Below are 18,817 nucleotides of genomic sequence, written 5' to 3'. Positions count from 1 at the left end.
AGTTGATTCAGGCAGACAAATGGATGCACAAAGCAGATTTTCAACTCACGGTCACCAGTGTTCCAGGCGCAAAATGAGCAGCCAGCAGTTTAATGTCTCCCCCAGTGAGTGCAGCGACATCACAGCTGAATCTGGTCCCCGTCTTCATCTGATATCCACATGCATTCCAGCACTGATTGCTGGATAGTAATCCAGAGCGAAAGCTATGATAGATTTCATTCCACTTCTTACCCTGGCTGAGATCAGCTTGCACATCAAGATTAGGGATCAAACCTTGGACTTTTTTGATCTGTCTAGCTCAGTTCCTGCTAAGTCTTTGAGTGGGGCAAGGTACCATCACTTTTCAATGAGATGAAGTCCAGCATCAATTGCCCCTTATAATATTTGGCACTAGTCTATATCTTTTTCCTAAACGCCTTGGCCTTGAAATTCCATGGACTACCATTCCAAGCCCACCAGTGTCCTCCAACAGTGATGTCTTCCAGAGGTTATGGGATCAATGGAAGAGCACTTTACAGAAATGTGACTCAGGGTACTCTTTTGGCATCCGTCTGTCCCCATATACTAGGAAAATGTGCCTGTTGGGAGGGAGGTTACTCCATCCGTCCATTTCCCCCAGCCCAGGCCATGGGTTCAATCAGCCATCGAGCAAGGAGGCTGATCCAGGAAGCAATTTTTCTAAAAATTGTACTCTTTGGGGGTCCAGACCTTACCAGCCGCCACTGAAGTGTCTCATCCAATTGAGGCTCAGCAGCAGTAGCTGCCACTTCAGGAGTCCCTACGCACGGCCCTGTCCCCAGCCGGTGATTTGCCTTGTACAGAGAGTTATAGTTATGGGGGGGGGCGGTGGTTAAATTGGTTAACCCCCGAAAATGGGCACGGGGATCATGGTGCGTGATTAACCCGCACCCCGTCGTTGAGATGCAGGCAGCATGTAACATTCACGCTGCCTGCTGTTTTACATGATTTTTGCATGCAGCCAGCCCTTCCTGTACTGCTGAGTGGCTGCTCACCAGCAGGGGGCCCCAATATCAGGAGTGGCGAGCACCACTTAAAGGCAGCCTGCACCTCTTAAAGGGAAGGTGCACTATGGCTGCAGGAAGTGGTAGAAGTCAATGGTGAAATGAATCTGTGTTGCAATATAGTGAAGCATGGTGATGATGGGAACTCTGGAATTTTTAATGAGCAACAACTTGTTTGCTCAAAGTTTGCAGGACTCTTATATTTTCAAAATATAAGATATGGGTCTGAACGGAGATCAGAAAGCACAGATACTTATATTTACAAACTGTTGAGTACCTTCAAAACATTGAATACTACACCCCCCCATCACCCACCTATCAACAACCTCTTTCAATCAGTACCCAACTCTTCCAATCAGATGCTTCATCTCACCCTCACACATTATCACTGTTGCAAGTTGCACACCCACAACTCACAGGTCACACACACTGGCAGTTATTTAACCATGTCAGCCACATCACCCAAACATCTTGCAGGACACTCATCAACACACTTCCTGCTTTCTTGCAGGAGAAGGTGGAACATAACAGAAAGCAGCAAGTGGCAGTGGCTCCATGGAACATGTACCTGCTGTCCTCTCTCAGGATGACAGCATTCCTGTCCCATCCCTGCCACTCCACCAGTGCCCTTGCTAGCCACCCACTCCCTGTAGAGTATTAAAACTTTATTATAGGAACAGGAGTAGGCCATTTAGCTACTCAAGCCTGTTCCGCCATTCACTGAGATCATGGCTGATCTATAACCTAACTCCATATGTCCACCTTAGCCCTGTATCCCTTAATCCCTTTGGTTAACAAAAATCTATCAATCTCAGATTTGAAATGAACAATTGAGCTAGCATCAACTGTCATTTGTGGAAGAGAGTTACAAACTTCCACCATCCTTTGTGTGTAGAAACATTTCCTAACTTCACTCCTGGCTCTAATTTTTAGGCAATGTCCCCTCATCCTGGTATTCAAGTACAGGATGCCTTCAAAAACAGGTACAAATGCATCAGCAGCCAGAAGCAATAATCCAGCAACGAACCTGTATCTACTGAATGTTCCCTTTAAATAGCGCTGTTGGGGGGGAGGGGGTTCCTCCATGCCGTTTAAAGCCTGTTCAGCTGTTGTGAGGTTAAGACAGTGCGTTGGCTGCAGTGTGGAGTTCCAAAATCAAATCTGTCCCTTTAAATCAGCATTGCACACTGATCTACAACATATTCTCCCTTCTTTACAAGCTGCTGGCGTTCGTTAAGTGCGCGTGCGCAAATGCCTTTACCAATATGGCGTCCTGCGAACATCACGTCGTAAGTGTACGGTGTACGTGCACATCTTGGATACCATTTTTGGTCCTTAGGAGTCTGCGTAGCACCTACATAACGGGTGCTACGCAGCTCAATTTAGCCCCCATGATTTTCTCTACATCCAATCACAAGATGCAGCTGCATCACATAATTAAAACAAGCAAATAGTTTTTGGAAAATCTGCAACCTAATCCATAGAGTGCTCATACATCAGTAGTATTTCATGATTTATTCATGTCCAGGTTGTTTCTCCATTAAAATCTGTTCACTGATTGAGAATTTTGCCAAAGGGATGTCAAGTACATTGTGTTCACAGCCACAACGGCGGTTTCTTGGCCGCACCTGATTGACAGCAAACAGCTATACGCCAATGAGTTTATTGCAGAGCTGGTCCAATAGCTAGTAAGTGTATGCATTCTGAGGACAAGATGGTTTTAGGGGTACTGGACTTGAAGCTAATTGAATTACTTATTAAGAGCAGCTAATGCACTATAGCACCAATTTTAATGAGAGGTGTTAAACAAGTATAGCCAATTTAGAATCAGGCACTGGTCTTTTAAGATCTATTATGGTTAAGAGTTAAGAATATAGGAAATGTACAAAATCATAAAACCGCTCAGTCCATCAAACCTGCTCCCCCTACAGAATGCCTATGATCTACTTTGGACTTTAGGCCATCATTTTATGTGCTGAGGGAAAGTTCAGCATCAATATTCCTTGATTCTCGAAGGCTATCATGCAAATCCGGTGGTGATCCATCCTCTTTCCTGGGGCATGACTCTATGGATATCAGACACGTTCCAGTACCATGCTCAAGTGTCCATAATTTATGCATTAGCCTTGACAGTAAAACGCCAATTTTACAAGACTAGCAAAATCTCCACTATTCAACCCTGGCCTGGTGTTCTCCAGATAAACATTTCTCCCACTACTACAGGAACCATTGTGTACATGTGATACTTGATCATCTCGATCTGTACCTATATCCCTATTAAAAAGATATAAAATAAATATGTACAGAAGTTTCAAATGAAATGAATTTGAATAAATAGTTCATTAGTTCCCCAGAGGTCTCTGTCATAAAGCTGCAGTTTGAAGCCTGGGTACTTTCAGCTGTCTGGAAGTGTCTTTATAATATGATCAGCTGACTGATAGATGGTAAAGGAAGCTGCTGTAGAGTTTATAAATAATTTAATGTCAGATGTGTTATTTCACTAGAAGCAGGAGGATATCAATCATCTGAGTAATAAAGACGCATGATTTGAAGTTTATTTTTCAAAAGTTCATACAAGATACACTTACAATATACTGACTGATTTGTCTCTTACTGGAAAATATTAATAAAGTGATTCTTAACTTTTCCATTTAGTAATACAGAAACCATGGGGGTTGTGTCAATTTTAACCTAACCACCCAACTGAAACGGGGAAGGCGGGCCATTAAAATGTGGAAAATCAACTTACTGCCCAATTCCCACAGGAAACTACCAACCTCCATTTTCACTCAGGAAAACAGCAATTGGTAACAAACTCACCTGTTGGAAACAGATGGGTGCCTCATTAATAAATGCAAATCGAGGTCCAATGTTATAATTAGATTGGCTTCACAAACTGACTGACATGAGTGGCACTGGACTGCAACCATTCAGATCATAGGGATCTGCCTTACATACCCTGCTTTTCATGGCTGCCAATTATGCTGCTTTGCTTTGGATGGATGAATAGTTGGAGCAGCAGCAGCCCCAGCAACCAGGAAGAGCAGCAGATGAGCTTGTTAGAAGACAGCAGATGAGGGGTTCACCTCGTAGAAGGCATGGAGGGTCTATAAGCCAAGAGTCGGTTTCCTGGGCATCTGTGAGAAGCACTGCATCAGGAGGCTGCTCTTCACCAGAAAGGCTGTTGCTGCTCTATGCAGCCTGTTGCAGCAGGACCTCCTGCCTGCTGGACCAGGGGGCCATGCTTTGCCAGTGGCTGTTAAAGTCAGTACCGTCCTTAGCTTTTTCACCTCAGGCTCCTACCAGGCTTCTACAGGGGACATCACCTGCATCTCCAGTCTGCAGTACACAGCTGCATTAAGCAGGTCACTAATGCACTTACCTTCCCCATGGACATCAGCAGCCAGAATGGAAGATGTCTGGGATTTGCAGCAGTGGCTTGCTTCCCTCGTATCCAGGGTATAATAGACTGCCCTCATGTAGCTATCAAGGCACCAGAAGATGAGTCAGCAGCTTTTGTGAACAGGAAAGATTTGCACTCCATCAATGTATAGCTGGAGTGTGATCATCGCAGGAGTATAATACAAAACTGCCATGATGCCTTCATCATGTAACACTAATCCATTCCCCCATTATTCCAACCCTCGAGGAACGTCAGTGGATGGCTACTAGGGACAAGGGATATCCTCTACACACATGGCTGATGACACTCCACTGCAACCCCACCATGCCTGTTAAGCTCAGATACAATCACAGCCATGGGACCACCAGAAACATTACAGAGTACACTGTTGGCATATTGAAGCAAAGATTCAGGTGCCTTGTTCACTCTGGAGGCTCCCTACAATATGGCTCAGACTAACTGTTCTGCATCATTGTAGTGTGCTGTATTCTGCAGAGTCTGGTAATGCAAAGAGGATTGGAGTTGGAGGAGGTAAAACAACAGGAAGAGGCATCATCTGCGAGGAAGAATTAGATGAAGGTGAGGGAGAACCAGAAGGAGGAGGGGAAACACAAAACATTGCAGCTAGAGAGGCCAGGGATCAGATAAAAGAATAGTACTTCCAGTAACATGATCATTGAAACTATTCAGCCAACCTCAAAATTCAATAACATACTGATAAAACAGTCTGAGAAGCTATAATAAAAATATTCTACAGATCAAAGAACCAAATGTGATAAAAGAGATAAAATGTGAAGCAAAACACAGAATGTGCCCTGAATGTAGCATTTCAATGTCCACCGAAAGTGGCTTGATATAAGACTCAACTGGCTGAGTGCTACCAGACAGGGCTTGCGTCAGATGGTAAGGGAAACAACATGAGGAAGTAACTTATTTGACCTTGTCCTCACCAACTAACCTGTCACAGATACGGCGATCCACGTGGTAGAAATGACCATCTTGTGAAGACAAGGTCTCATCTCCACCATGAGGTCATCCTCTATTATGTAATGTGACACAAATGTTATGCTAAGTGGGACAGACGAAGGACAGATCTAGCAGGCCAGACCTGGGCAACCATAAGGTACTGTGGGCATCAGCAGCAGGATTGTACACTATCACAATCTGGAACCTCATGGCCTGGCACATCCATCAGCCCTTGATCATCTTCAAGACAGGGGACCAATCCTGTTGCAGTTCTAGAAGACTGCCAGGAGCATCATCAGACATCAGGAATGAAGCAGCTACCTGGTAAAACTACTACACAGAGCTACTTACATGCAGAACACCAAAAATGGCAGGCCATAGACAGAGCTAAGCAGGCCCACAATCACTGGATCAGAGCAAAGCTCTATAGCCCTACCACATGCAGTAGGGCTCGTGTGGAGCATAAACACCAGCATAGACCAGTTGGGCCGAATGGCCTGTTTCTGTGCTGTAGTTTTGATGTAACTCGATGTAACCACATCCAATCGAGAATGGTGGTGGACAGCCAGACAGCTAACAGGAGGAGATGTCTCCATGAACATCCTTGTCCTGAACCATGGTGCAGCCCAGTACGCTAATGCAAGAGACAAGACCAAAGTTTTTGCAAATGTCGACAGTTAAAAATCCCAAGTGGATGATCCTTCTCTGCTGCCTTCCAATTTCCCCACCATCATCAGTACCAGTGTTCAGCCTATTTGACTCGCACCACATGACATTAAGAAATGGCTGAGTGTATTGGATATAGTAAAGGCAATGGGGCCTGACAACATCCCAGCTGCAGTGCTGAAAACCTATGTACTAGAACCAGCCAAGCTATTCCAGTACAACTGTAACACTGGCATTTACCTGACAATGTGGAAAATTGTTCAAATATGTCCTAGTCACGGAAACAGGATGGGCTAGAAATTGGGCCGTGTAGCACCTGTTGATTCGGTGCTAAGTGGCCTCCTGAGGTGCCAAGATGGCTTCTTGGCAGCGCCTGCACGTTTCTAGCATGACATGTGCTGGACACCATCTTGGTATAGGTATTAGTGCATGCGCAAATACCGAATGTCGGCAGCACGTAAAGTAAGGAGAAAATACAATCATTTTGCAATGCTGATTTAAAGTGACAGACACCATTTTGGATCTTAATGCTCAACTCAACACACAGCCTTAACCATGCACACCTGAACATGTCTTGGAGTGCCTGGAGGACCCCCGATCAGCATGATTTAAAGGGACCATGCAAGTGTTGCGGGTTAGTTGCTGGATTATTACTTCAGGCTGCTGATGGAATAGGAAGTGTTTTTTGAAGCTCCCTATACTTATTAAGAGTTGTTACAGTACATTTGAGAGTGGTTTGGCAGGTACTGCCTTATGGTTCGGAAAGTTACAACCGTAGTTGAACAACATTCATGGCAACCATGGGTGGTCTGCTAGGGCTCCCGCTGGATATTGAGCCCGACTGGGAGCGTGCAGAGAGGTCACGCACTGCAGATCAAGCTACGAGGAGGGGGAGGTGGAGGAGGTGCAGGGCACTGAGCAGGAGGCCGTATCTAATGAGGGCCTTCCAGGACCAATTCTCTTACCTCAACATGAGCGAGGAGCATTGCATCCGATGGCTGGGGTTCACCAAGGAAGCCGTGACTGAGATCTGTTAACTGGTGTGGCCACAACTGCAGCCTCAGAGCAAGGCGAGGACAGCATTGCTTGTCACTGTGAAGGTAACTGTGGTGCTGAATTTCTTCGGCTCAGGATCATTTCAGGCCTCTGCTGGTGACATGTGCAACATATTGCAGTATGCAGTGCAATGCTGCATAAGGGAGGTCACAGACGCACTGTACCACGAGGAACAGGTTCATCACCTCTTTTGACAGAAACAAGCAGAATGAGCAAGCACAGGGGTTCGCTTGCATTGCTGGCTTCCCCACAGTGCAGGGTGCCGTTGATTGCACGCATATTGCCCTCCATGCCCTGCGTATCAACTCAGCTGTATTTGTCAACTGAAAGAGTTTCCACTCCCTGAACATGCAGCTGGTGTGTGACCAAATGCATCGAATCATGGAGGTCGATGCCCGCTATCCTGGGAGCAGTCACGACACCTTTGTTACGCGGCAGCCCATGTGCCAGCTATTTTTCATCCAGCTCGGCAAGTCAAAGGCTGGCTACTGGGTGACAAGGGCTATCCCCTCACACCGTGGCACATGACTCTGGTCAGGAACCCACGCACACATGCACAGCAGGCCTACAGTGAGAGCTATGCTGCCACACGCAACAATGTGGAACACACCATAGACCTCCTGAAGCGATGCTTCTGCTGCCTGGACCGTTTTGGACGACATTTGAACATATGAACAGATAAATTAAGAGCAGGAGTAGGCCATTTGGCCCCTCGAGCCTGCTCTGCCATTTGATAAGATCATGGCTGATCTGATTGTGACCTCAACCCTACTTTCCCGTCAATCTACTATAACCTTTGACTCCCTTGTTAATCAGGAATCTATCCAACTCAGCCTTAAAAATATTCAATGACCCTGCCTCCACCGCTCTCTGGGGAAGTGAGTTCCACAGACTCACGACCCTCTGAGAGAAAAAAATTCTCCTCATCTCCATCTTAAATGGGAGACATCTTATTTTTAAACTGTGGTCCCTAGTTCTAGTCTCTCCCTCAAGGGGAAACATCCTCTCAGCATCTACCCCTTCAAGTCCCCTCAGGATCTTATATGTTTCAATAAAATCACCTCTCATTCTTCTAAACTCCAGTGTATACAGGCCCAACTTGTCCAACCTTTCCTCATAAGATAAACCCCTCATCCCAGGAATCAGTCGAGTGAACCTTCTCAGAACCGCCTCTAAAGCAATTATGTCCTTTGTTAAATAAGGAGACCAAAACTGCACACAGTATTCTAGATGTGATCTCACCAATGCCCTGTACAACTGTAGCAAAACATCTCTACTTTTATATTCCATTCCCCTTGCAATAAATGACAACATTCCATTTGCCTTCCTAACCACTTGCTGTACCTGCATATTAACTTTTTGTGATTCATGTACTAGGACACCCAGATCCCTCTGTACCTCAGAGTTCTGCAATCTCTCTCCATTTAAATAAAGTACTGCTTTTCTATTCCTCCTGCCAAAGTGGACAAGTTCACATTTTCTCACATTATATTCCATCTGCCAAATTTTTGCCCACTCACTTTTGCAGACTCCTTATGTCCTCTTCACAACTTACTTTCCTACCTACCTTTGTGTCATCAACAAATTTAGCAACCATACATTCGGTCCCTTCATCCAAGTCATTGAAATAGATTGTAAATAGCGAGGCCCAAGCACTGATCCCAGTGGCACTCCACTTGTTACATCTTGCCAACCTGAAAATGATTCATTTATGCCTACTCTCTGTTTCCTGTTAGCTAACCAATCCTTTATCCATGCTAATACGTTACCCACTACACCATGAGCTCTTATTTTGTGTAGTAGCCTTTGATGTGGCACCTTGTCAAAAGCCTTCTGGAAATCCAAGTTCACCTCATCCATAGGATCCCCTTTATCCACGTTGCTTATTACTTCCTCAAGGAACTCTAATAAATTAGTCAAACATGATTTCCCTTTCATAAAAGCCGTGTTGACTCTGCCTGATTGCATTGAGATTTTCTAAGTGCCCTGCTATTACCTCCTTAATAATAGATTCTAGCATTTTCCCTATGACAAATGTTAAGCTAACTGGCCTGTAGTTTCCTGCTTTCTGTCTCCCTCCTTTCTTGAATCGAAGAGTTACATTCGTTATTTTCCAATCTGATGGGACCCTTCCAGAATCTAGGGAATTTTGGAAAATTAATACCAACGCATCTACTATCTCTGCAGCCACTTCTTTTAAGACCCTAGGATGAAGTCCGTCAGGACCTGGGACTTGTCAGCTTTTAGTTCTGATATTTTTTTCAGAACCCTTACTCTGGTGATTGTAAATGTTTTAAGTTCCTCCCTCCCTTTCACCTCTTGATTCACAATTATTTCTGGGATGTTATTTGTATCCTCTTACAGTGAAGACGGACACAAAATATCTGTTCAATTCATCTGCCATTTTCTTATTCTCCATTATTAATTCCTCAGACTCACTCTCTCGAGGACCAACGCTCACTTTACTTACTCTTCTCCTTTTTAAATACCTGTAGAAACTTTTACTATCTGTTTTTATATTTCTAGCTAGCTTTCTCTCGTATTCTTATTTCTCCCTCCTTATTATTCTTTTAGTCATTCTTTGTTGTTTTTTGTATTCTGTCCAATCTTCTGCCCTGCCACTAATCTTCGCAGAATTGTATGCTTTTTCTTTCAATTTGATACTATCTTTAACTTCCTTAGTTAGCCAAGGATAATACGTCCTTCCCCTAAAGTCTTTCTTTCTCACTGGAATGTATCTTTGCTGAGTGTTATGAAATATCTCATTAAATATCTGCCACTGCATCTCTACTGACCTATTCCTTAACCTAATTTCCCAGCTCACTTTAGCCAGCTCCATCTTCATGCCCTCATAATTGCCCTTATTTAAGTTTAAAACACTAGTCTTAGACTTGCTCTTCTCTCCCTCAAACTGAATGTGAAATTCAATCATATTGTGATCACTGCTACCTAGAGGCTCCTTTACAATGGGGTCATTAATTAATTCTGTCTCATTACACATTACCAGATCTAGAATAACCTGCTCTCTGGTTGGCTCTAGAACATGCTGCTCTAAGAAACTGTCCCGAAAGCACTCTATGAACTCATCTTCCAGGCTACCTTTGCCAATCAGATTCTTCCAATCTGTATGTAGATTAAATTCACTCATAATTATCACTGTTCCTTTCTCACGAGCCTCATTATTTCTTCCTGTATACCCTGTCCTACAGTGTAGTTACTGTTAGGGGACCTATAAACTACTCCCACAAGTGGCTTCTTGCCTTTACTATTTCATATCTCTACCCAAACTGATTCTACATCTTGGTCTTTAGAAATAAGGTCATTTCTCTCTCTTATACTCATGTCATCCTTAATTAACAGAGCTACCCCTCCACCTTTTCCTAGCTTCCTGTCCTTCTGAAATGTCAAGTACCCTTGAATATTCAAGTTCCAATCTTTGTCATCTTGTAGCCATGTCTCTGTAATGACTATCAGATCGTACATATTTATTTCTATTTGAGCTGTCAATTCATCCATTTTGTTACGAATGCTACGTGCATTCAGATACAAAGCCTTTAGTGCTGTCTTTTTACTATTTTTGCAACCTCTAGCCTTATCTGCTGGCACACTCTTAAGTTTGCAAGCTCTGTCCCTTCCTGCCACTCTCTGATTATCATTTCTTCCAGGAGCCCTCCAGTACTCCATAGAGTGGGTGGGAAGATTCATGGTGGTATGCTGCATGCTGCACAACCTCACCATCATGAGGGACCAGCCCTTGCCACCAATGATCGGAGAAGGTCCTGAGCCAAAGGTGGAGGAGGAAGAGGAAGAGGCTGGGGAGGAAGAGACTGAGGAGGAGGAGGAGGAGGAGGAGGAAGATGCAAGGGCGCAACAGGGAACACACTATTTGCCTGCAAAGGCTTTGTGTGCTCACCCGATCTGTGCCCGCTATCAATAATGTCAACTGCATCACTGAACTCACCAACAGTCCTACACTCCTCACCTGTCCGCTCCCACATGACCATCAAATCGCCCTCCATCTGATTACACGTTGGTTTCCCCCTCAACTCATCGCACAAATAAAAACCACTACCAAATGCAAATTCAAAGACACATTTATCAATTAACAAATAAAATTATGGAAACAGAACAGAACTATCCACCCTTGTGCATTCCCTCAGTGCCTGCCATTCATGTACCTTTACCTTTCCTAGTGCTCCTACAAGGTGCATCCTCAGTGGCTGGAGTATGAATGGTGGGAGGCTGCTGGCCTTCGATGGAGGAGCGTGTAGTTGGCCTTGGAGCATGACCTCGAGCAGCTCTGGGTCTGGAGGGACCAGCTTCAGACTGCACCATCTCAGCATGGGCTGCAACAGTCTGGCCTGGCTGGCTGATAGGCAACAACAAGGACCCTGGCAGAGTGGCAGGGGTGGGAGCAGGAATGCTGTCGTCGTGAGAGAGGACAATAGGTCCGACTGCGATGGCGCCACTGCCACTCTCCCGGGACAGCGCCTCAGCAATCCCGGTGATCAGCTGGAGAACGGATTGCTGGAATACTGTGATGCCCTGGAAGCCCCGTTCCACAGTGGTCCCTAGAGCCACGATAGCAGCAATCTGAGCTTCTAAAGCAGCAGTCTGGGCTTCCATTTCAGCAGTCTGAGCTGCAACCGTAGCTTGCAGACCTTTGATGATATCGGTTTGTGCTGCAATGGAAACCGTGACATCGGCCATCAGGCGCTGCATCATGGTGGGTTCCACAGGTGTGCTGATGGAGGTGACCACCCGTTTCAAGCTGGAAAGGATGGGCTCCAAGCTCTGCGCAAAGCCCTGTGCCAAGTTGGAGCTGGACTCCTCCATGCCCTTTGACATTGTGCGCCGGCTTTCCAATGCCCCAAACTTTTGGTGGTGTACACCAATCAGCTGTCTTCTGTAGCCTGGACCATCAAAGTCCTCATCTGACTCCTCTGTAGTGGAACTAGTGAGCAGCCTCGCCCTCCGGTGAGCTGGTACCTGTGGTTTCCTTTCCACCCACCCCGGCTCCCGCGTACTTGTGCCCAGTGTCTCATCACTTGCAGATCTCTCCTCTAACCTAACCTCTAAAGGACGCACCCTGTCAGTCTCTGAGCTGGTGGATGCGAATGTCAGACGGAGTGATGGTGTGCCTTCAGTGTCCCCCTCCTCCTCCTCCTCCTCCTCGGACGGTGCCGCCATGTGTTCTTGGTATCTGCAATGACAAAGGAAAACAGGTTGAGTTGTGGAGCGGGGAGAGGAGCAAGTAAGATGTGCGTGCTGACAACATCTGCAGCAGGTGAATCAGAAAAGATTATGGGTGGTGGGAGATGTGGGAAATGAGAAGGAGCATTAGATATGCAGAGACCCCCTTCATTGGGACTTCCAGCACGGCATGTGATCGCAGCTGCAGCGCCGGCCCGACCAATGATCCGAAGCACTGTCTCCTCCAAGGGGGTAAGGACGTATAGGCATGCCTGTCCTCCTTCAGGTCTCTCCTGCTGCCGGCTGTTATGCGCCACCATCTACTGCAAGACAGAACGTGTCACTAAGTATCCTGCAAGATTTATGGGTGATGTGCCTGTCATGGTTGAATAGCTGCCAATGTGTGTGACCCTTGAGTGGTGATTGTGTGGCCTGTTAGTGTAGGACTATGTGCGGGTGAGATGCAGCATGCCAAGTGCAGCATTGCGTATGGATGGGCAGTGTTTGTTGGTAGATGGGTGATGGAGGGCGTGTTGCATGGAGCAGTGGTGCAGTTGGTAGGATGTGCCATATGACACTTGCATTCACTCACCTTGACCACTCGTGTCAAATCGTTGAACTTCTTTCGGCACTGCACCCACGTACGTGGTGCAATGCTCCTGGAGTTAACTTCCTGGGCCACAGCCTCCCAATGCCTGTGAAGCTGGCGTCTGGAGGGTCTCCTGCCACTCTGCGGGTACATGTTGGCCCTACTTTCATCCACCCCCTCCACCAGAGCCTCCAGTGCATCATCGGAGAATCATGGGGGCCCTCTCTCGTGCCGGTCCTGCCATCCTTCTGGCCATTTTTCCCTCCTCCCAGAGGACTGTGCATGTCCCATTTAAAACGTGTACCTCCACCTTTAAGAGGTAAAGGCTGCCAATGACGTGCGCTGAGCACGCCCCATTTCGGGCTTCCACATTCACCATGCGGCCTCTCAGTAGTGCGGGTAGCACTGGCTGCACAGGGCTATCATGGTAAATAGCAGGCAGCTCGAAATTCACATGCTGCCTGGATAGGAGCCATCTAGCGTGGGTTAATAGCGGATCATGCTAACCGCGCCCAATAATAGGCCCTTATCGAATTTTTCCCCCGAAATGTCTAACCCAGTCAATTACTGCACTATCAGCCTTCTCCTAATCATCAATAAAGTGATTGAAGGAATCAAGCGAAACCTACTTCCCACTAACCTGCTCACTGGTGCTCAATTCAGTTTCCGGCAGAACCTCTCAGCTCCAGATCTCATCAAAGCCTTCATCCAGACATAGACACAAGATCTGAAGCTCAAAAGAGAGTTGAGAGCAATTTCCCTCAACATCGAGGCAGCATTCAACATAATATGGCACCAAGGAGCCCTAGCAAAACTGAGGTTACTGGGGGTCCAGGGGAAAACCTTCCAGAGGCTTGAAATCATACCTTGCACAAAAGAAAATGGTTATGGTTATATAAGGCCATTCATCACAGCCCCAGATCATCACTGCTGGAGTTCCTTAGGGAATAGCCCAACGCTCAACCATCTTCAGCTGCTTCATCAATCACGCTCATCAGGTCAGGAGTGGGGCTATTCACTGACAATTCCATAGTGTTCAGCTTCAATCACAACTCCTCCAATAATTAAATTTACTTGATGAGTACCCCTGCCACTGGACTCAATACCCACCCCTCTGCGGCTGTAGTATATTTTATTTACATGATGCACCGCAGCAATTCACCAAGGTAACTTCAACAGCACTTCCTTTTCCTGCGGCCATTAACACTGTGAAGGACAATATCACTTCCATGTTCCCCTAAAAGTCACACACCATCCTGACTTGGATATATTTTGCCGTTCCTTCGTCATTGCTGAATCAATATCCTGGAATGTCCAACCTAACACCATTGTGGGAACATCATCAGCATAAGAACTGCAGTAATTCAAGGAGAAGACTCACCACCACCTTCCCAGGGCAACTTGGGATGGGCAAAACCTTTGGCCTCGCCAGTGTCTCCCACATCCCGACAACAAAATAAAATTCATATTCTGATCAACTTGGTTACTTTAACTGAAACAGCAGCTGGAAAGAAGATGGTTGTAAGAACTGGATTTGTAAATAAAAATCATGCAATGCAAAAAAAATCAGCCTCAAACAGCAACAAAAATTAATGCAACAGTAAAAATGCTGGCAGAACAATGTAATAGGCAAAAAAAAAATCTAATTTGCCAACCAAACCGACACCTTTGCGAGTCTTGCTCTAAAAGGCCAGCCATTCACACACTGCAGAATTCATTTCAAATAGGTGGGCAACCCTGCAGGAGAGATTATAACAAAAGAGCCACAAGATCCAGCAGGGAGTCATCTACGTTTAATTTGGAGCTTTTATGAAGCTTGCACTGGCCTTCAATCCAGTCTCAAAATTGCCAGCCTTTATCTTCGCCACAAAGTAGGGTCCACTGCAAATGAGGAATATTGGTCTGTGTGTCCAGTCTCACAAACATGCTGCCAGCCAGTGAAGTTGCCCACTGCCATCAGAATCTTGTAAAATTGGCTCCTAAGTGTCAGCAAGCTATTTAACCATAGTCAGCATCTCAGCTGATGGCCAGTGAGGATTTTCTCTGATCATTTTAAACACATTTATGATTATACTAGAAATACCAATCCGCAGAATTACGTCACTAAATAAAGCAAATAGAGGATGGCATCTCCACAATACTACAAACAATACTCGGGGTGGGATCCACCAGTAGTACACACCACTTTTGATTTATATTCTAGATCTTTGCTAATGAAATACAAAGCCTTGCTTGCTTTTTTTTACTGCAGATGGGCTGATGGTTTAAATGATTTTCCACTATAACCCAGATGTATTCAACACATGCTCTGATTCCTTATTCCCTCACCAATCCTTTTACATTTGTCTAGTGGTCCAGCTTTCCAAAAAGTCAAAATCCTTCTGGAATGGTTGCACTGTTCCCCACTGTTTACTCTGCCTCCAGTTTTATGCTCTCATTAAACTGAGATTTTGCTTTTGATAACCTCATCCAAGTTGTTTATTTTTATAAATGGCAGGCCCCAAGACTGATCCCTGGAGTGCCGCACTTGCAATTTTTCCCCAGCTTGAAAAATCAAGCCTTTGTGCGGTGGATGTAAAACTGGGGCACTTTGTTTTGAGAAAAAAAAGCAGTAAAGATTAAAATGTCACCTCAGGGTTGAAATTTCCCCTGCTGGCTATCAACTAAGAGAGACGAGAAAGTGGAATTCTGAATAATATAGGCCAATTTTTCGAATGCAGTCTCCAGCCATGCAAATGGACAGAATATGGTGGTGAGCATGCTCGCAATTTTTGAAATGGGTGAGGCTCTGCCAGTGGAGTTTGCATTCAGAAAATCAGCCTGAATGTTCAAATATTCCTTTAGCTTTTGACCAAATTTGTCCAATACGTCACCTTCGTTGGGACCCAATCCCTGATGCCGAGCTTTGTTGCCAATGAGTTCAATTTCAAAATCTGCTACTGATTATAATCGAATAGAATTTAGGAAATGAGTATTTGTCATTTTCATCATTTAATAACTTATTATAAGATTTTTCAAAGTTTATTTCACAGAAAATCAAAAAGTACAGGGATAGCTTAGATAGCGACTGAAAATATAAAATATTGTGCGTTATGTTACTGTTGTGGATTCAATAACAACAACTTGCATTCATATAGCACCTTTAATGTAGTAAAATGTCTCAAGGAGCTTCGTAGGAACGTTATCAAACAAAATTTGACACTGAGCCACATCAGGAGATATGAGGACAGTTGACCAAAAGCTTGGTCAAAGAGGTAGGTTTTAAGGAGTGTCTTAAAGGAGGAGAGATGTAGAGAGGTGGAGAGGTTTAGGGAAGGAATTCCAGAGCTTAGGGCCTTGACAGCTGAAGGCATGGCTGCCAATGGAGCAATTAAAATTAGGGATACGCAAGAGACCAGATTTGGAGGAGCGCAGAGATGTTGGAGGGTTGTAGGGTTGGAGGAGGTTATAGAGATATGGAATGGGTGAGGCCATGGAGGGATTTGAAAACAAGGATGGGAATTTTAAAATCGAGGTGTTGCTGGACCAGGAGCCAATATAGGTCAGCGAGCACAGGGGTGACATGTGAACGGGACTTGGTCCGAGTTAGGATAAGGGCAGCAGAGTTTTGGATTAGATCAAGTTTACGGAGGATGCAAGGTGGGAGGCCGGCCAGAAGAGAATTGGAATAGCCGAGCCTGGAGGTCATGGGGTAGCTTAATAAACCCTTTCCAAATGGGCTCGGTGTATTCTTCCAAGTTTTGTCACATAAGACGTTATAAACCACAACTCTGGAGCTACTATGAGCGTGTTCACTGAATTTGGTATACTTTTACTAAAGGAATAAAAAGCTTTTGAACACAAAGGGACCGATAATAATACAGCAGCGGGTCCTGAGCGGGGGTGGGGGGTTGCGGAGGAGGGTCGATAGCGAAGCTCGGAGGAAGATTTGGCGCGTCAGAAAGTCCAATGTCAACATGGATACCTCATTATCATTTTACTTCTGGGTTTTGTGTCTCCAGTGCATGTCAGCAGGCGTGATGCGTACCTGACTATTAAAAGGGTCAATTCAAAGATGGAATTTGGAGGAATTGGGAGGTTCTGTAAAGATAAAGCAATCTTTACAGATGGACTCAGGATGCACAAAGGCTGCACCCCGCTTTAACGACACATCACTGGCTATAAAAATAGTTGCACAGCCATTATTATACTGGAGACAAAAGGGTAATCTTCCCCAGCAACGGGAAAAAGAAACCTGCTGGTGTCACCAAGAAGATGTGGTTAGAGATGGCTGAGGAGGTCAGCAGCAGGAGTATTGTCCCCGTACCTGGATCCAGTGCAGGAAGTGGTTTAATGACCTAACCGGGTCAAGAAAAGCGAGTACAGTTGAAGATTCACCTACATCATTTAGTGCAGCCCCCACCCCCTCTCACTCTGTCTTGTCAAGCGTAATCCATCACATCACTCCTTACATCCATTTAAGTTTCAAGAGCACCCATCGCTCGCTTTCTATGCAATTCTGCACATCCCCATTTATCCATCCACTGCTGCCACTCACTCCAATCCTTATGCAATGTAATGCATTTGCCGGATAGTCATCCTCACCGAAGGCACTGCATCCGTCGGGTGAACACATGCCTTACAGGCACTCATAGGTTTGTTGTTCCCCTGTTTCAGGAGAAGCAAGCACAAAATACAAGAGAGAGGGAGAGGACTGAAGGTGGCCCGCTACAGATAGTGCACCTGACATCAGCAGAGGAAGAAGCCATGGAGATCAGTGACATCATAGAAGTTACAACATGGAAACAGGCCCTTCGGCCCAACATGTCCATGTCGCCCAGTTTATACCACTAAGCTAGTCCCAATTGCCTGCACGAGGGATGAAAGACTGGGACTTCGCAGCTGCCTGGTGTCAGAATTAAATATCTCTAACTTGCATCACATACAAGACTGAATCATGTTGACATGATTTTAGCAACGAGTGAAATATGATAAGCGTAATTAAGCTGAGTGGCAACATTTTTACATTGCCATTACGTTCCTTTTTATATGACCTCACATAAAATGTATTAATTTGCACCACTTCCCCGGGTTGCCCAATCTTGCGTGTCGGGTATCAAATCGCCTTTTCAGTTGGTTGGTGATGAACATAAAGACATGAATTGATGGGACAAATTTGGGGATGCGCAATGGGTGATGGTTGATTAGAGGAATGCTTTGTGTCAGTGGGGGGAGGGGGAGTGGGAGGGGCCGGGGGATGTGATAGTTACTTTGGTCCAGTGTGGGTAACTAACTGAACCTTCGAGCTATTAGGGCATCCCTGGCACCCTGAGCAGCAATATGAGCAGCTGGTCTGGCGTTGGGTGCCCCATCTTCATCTTCCTCCTCCTCGTCCTCCTCCACCTCATTGGAATCATGATCAGATGATGAGTAATGAGTGTAAGGAAATCTTTAAAACTTAATTAAATGATTCCTCGCGGTTCAGGCTCCAGTGTATTGTCCAAATGCAAGTTTATCACTCAGACACCAATAGTATAATAACTATTATGGTTATAAAGTAAACTCATACAATCTGGTTTCTTGCAGACACAAGGTGATCCAGCCTGGCTTCTGTAGGTTGGATTTCTAACCATCCTGTCTGCTTAACTCCAAAAAGCCTGCTGCTTGTCCTTATACCTTCCCCTTCCATGTCCAGAACTTTCCCCTTTAATGTGAGTCATCTCACATGATGCCCAGAATGTATATTGAAGTGAGGTTCCTCCAGACCCCGACATAATGGCCATGTTGACAGTTTAATTGCTAATCAGTTTAACCTGATGTCTCCTGCCCAGCAATATAAAGGAACAAGAGATGCCCTGGGCATCCCAGATAGATAATATCATGACTGGCTGGCCTCCATTGTTCCAGCTAACCTCTTTTTTTCGTTCATGGGATGTGGGCGTC

General features: G+C 45.4%; 1 long non-coding RNA gene across 1 annotated transcript in view; it reads left to right on the top strand.

The window, feature by feature from the left end:
* Positions 1 to 17,775, top strand: part of LOC137332105 (uncharacterized) — a 37,140-nt gene extending 19,365 nt beyond the window's left edge. The window contains exon 3 of the long non-coding RNA XR_010965583.1: positions 17,552 to 17,775. This is a non-coding gene — a long non-coding RNA (uncharacterized lncRNA). The remainder of the gene's footprint in view (positions 1 to 17,551) is intronic.
* Positions 17,776 to 18,817: the final 1,042 nt, after the last annotated feature.

Source organism: Heptranchias perlo, chromosome 14 (assembly GCF_035084215.1).
Source record: "Heptranchias perlo isolate sHepPer1 chromosome 14, sHepPer1.hap1, whole genome shotgun sequence".
Taxonomy (NCBI): domain Eukaryota; kingdom Metazoa; phylum Chordata; class Chondrichthyes; order Hexanchiformes; family Hexanchidae; genus Heptranchias; species Heptranchias perlo.
This window is presented reverse-complemented; position numbering and strand designations above follow the sequence as displayed.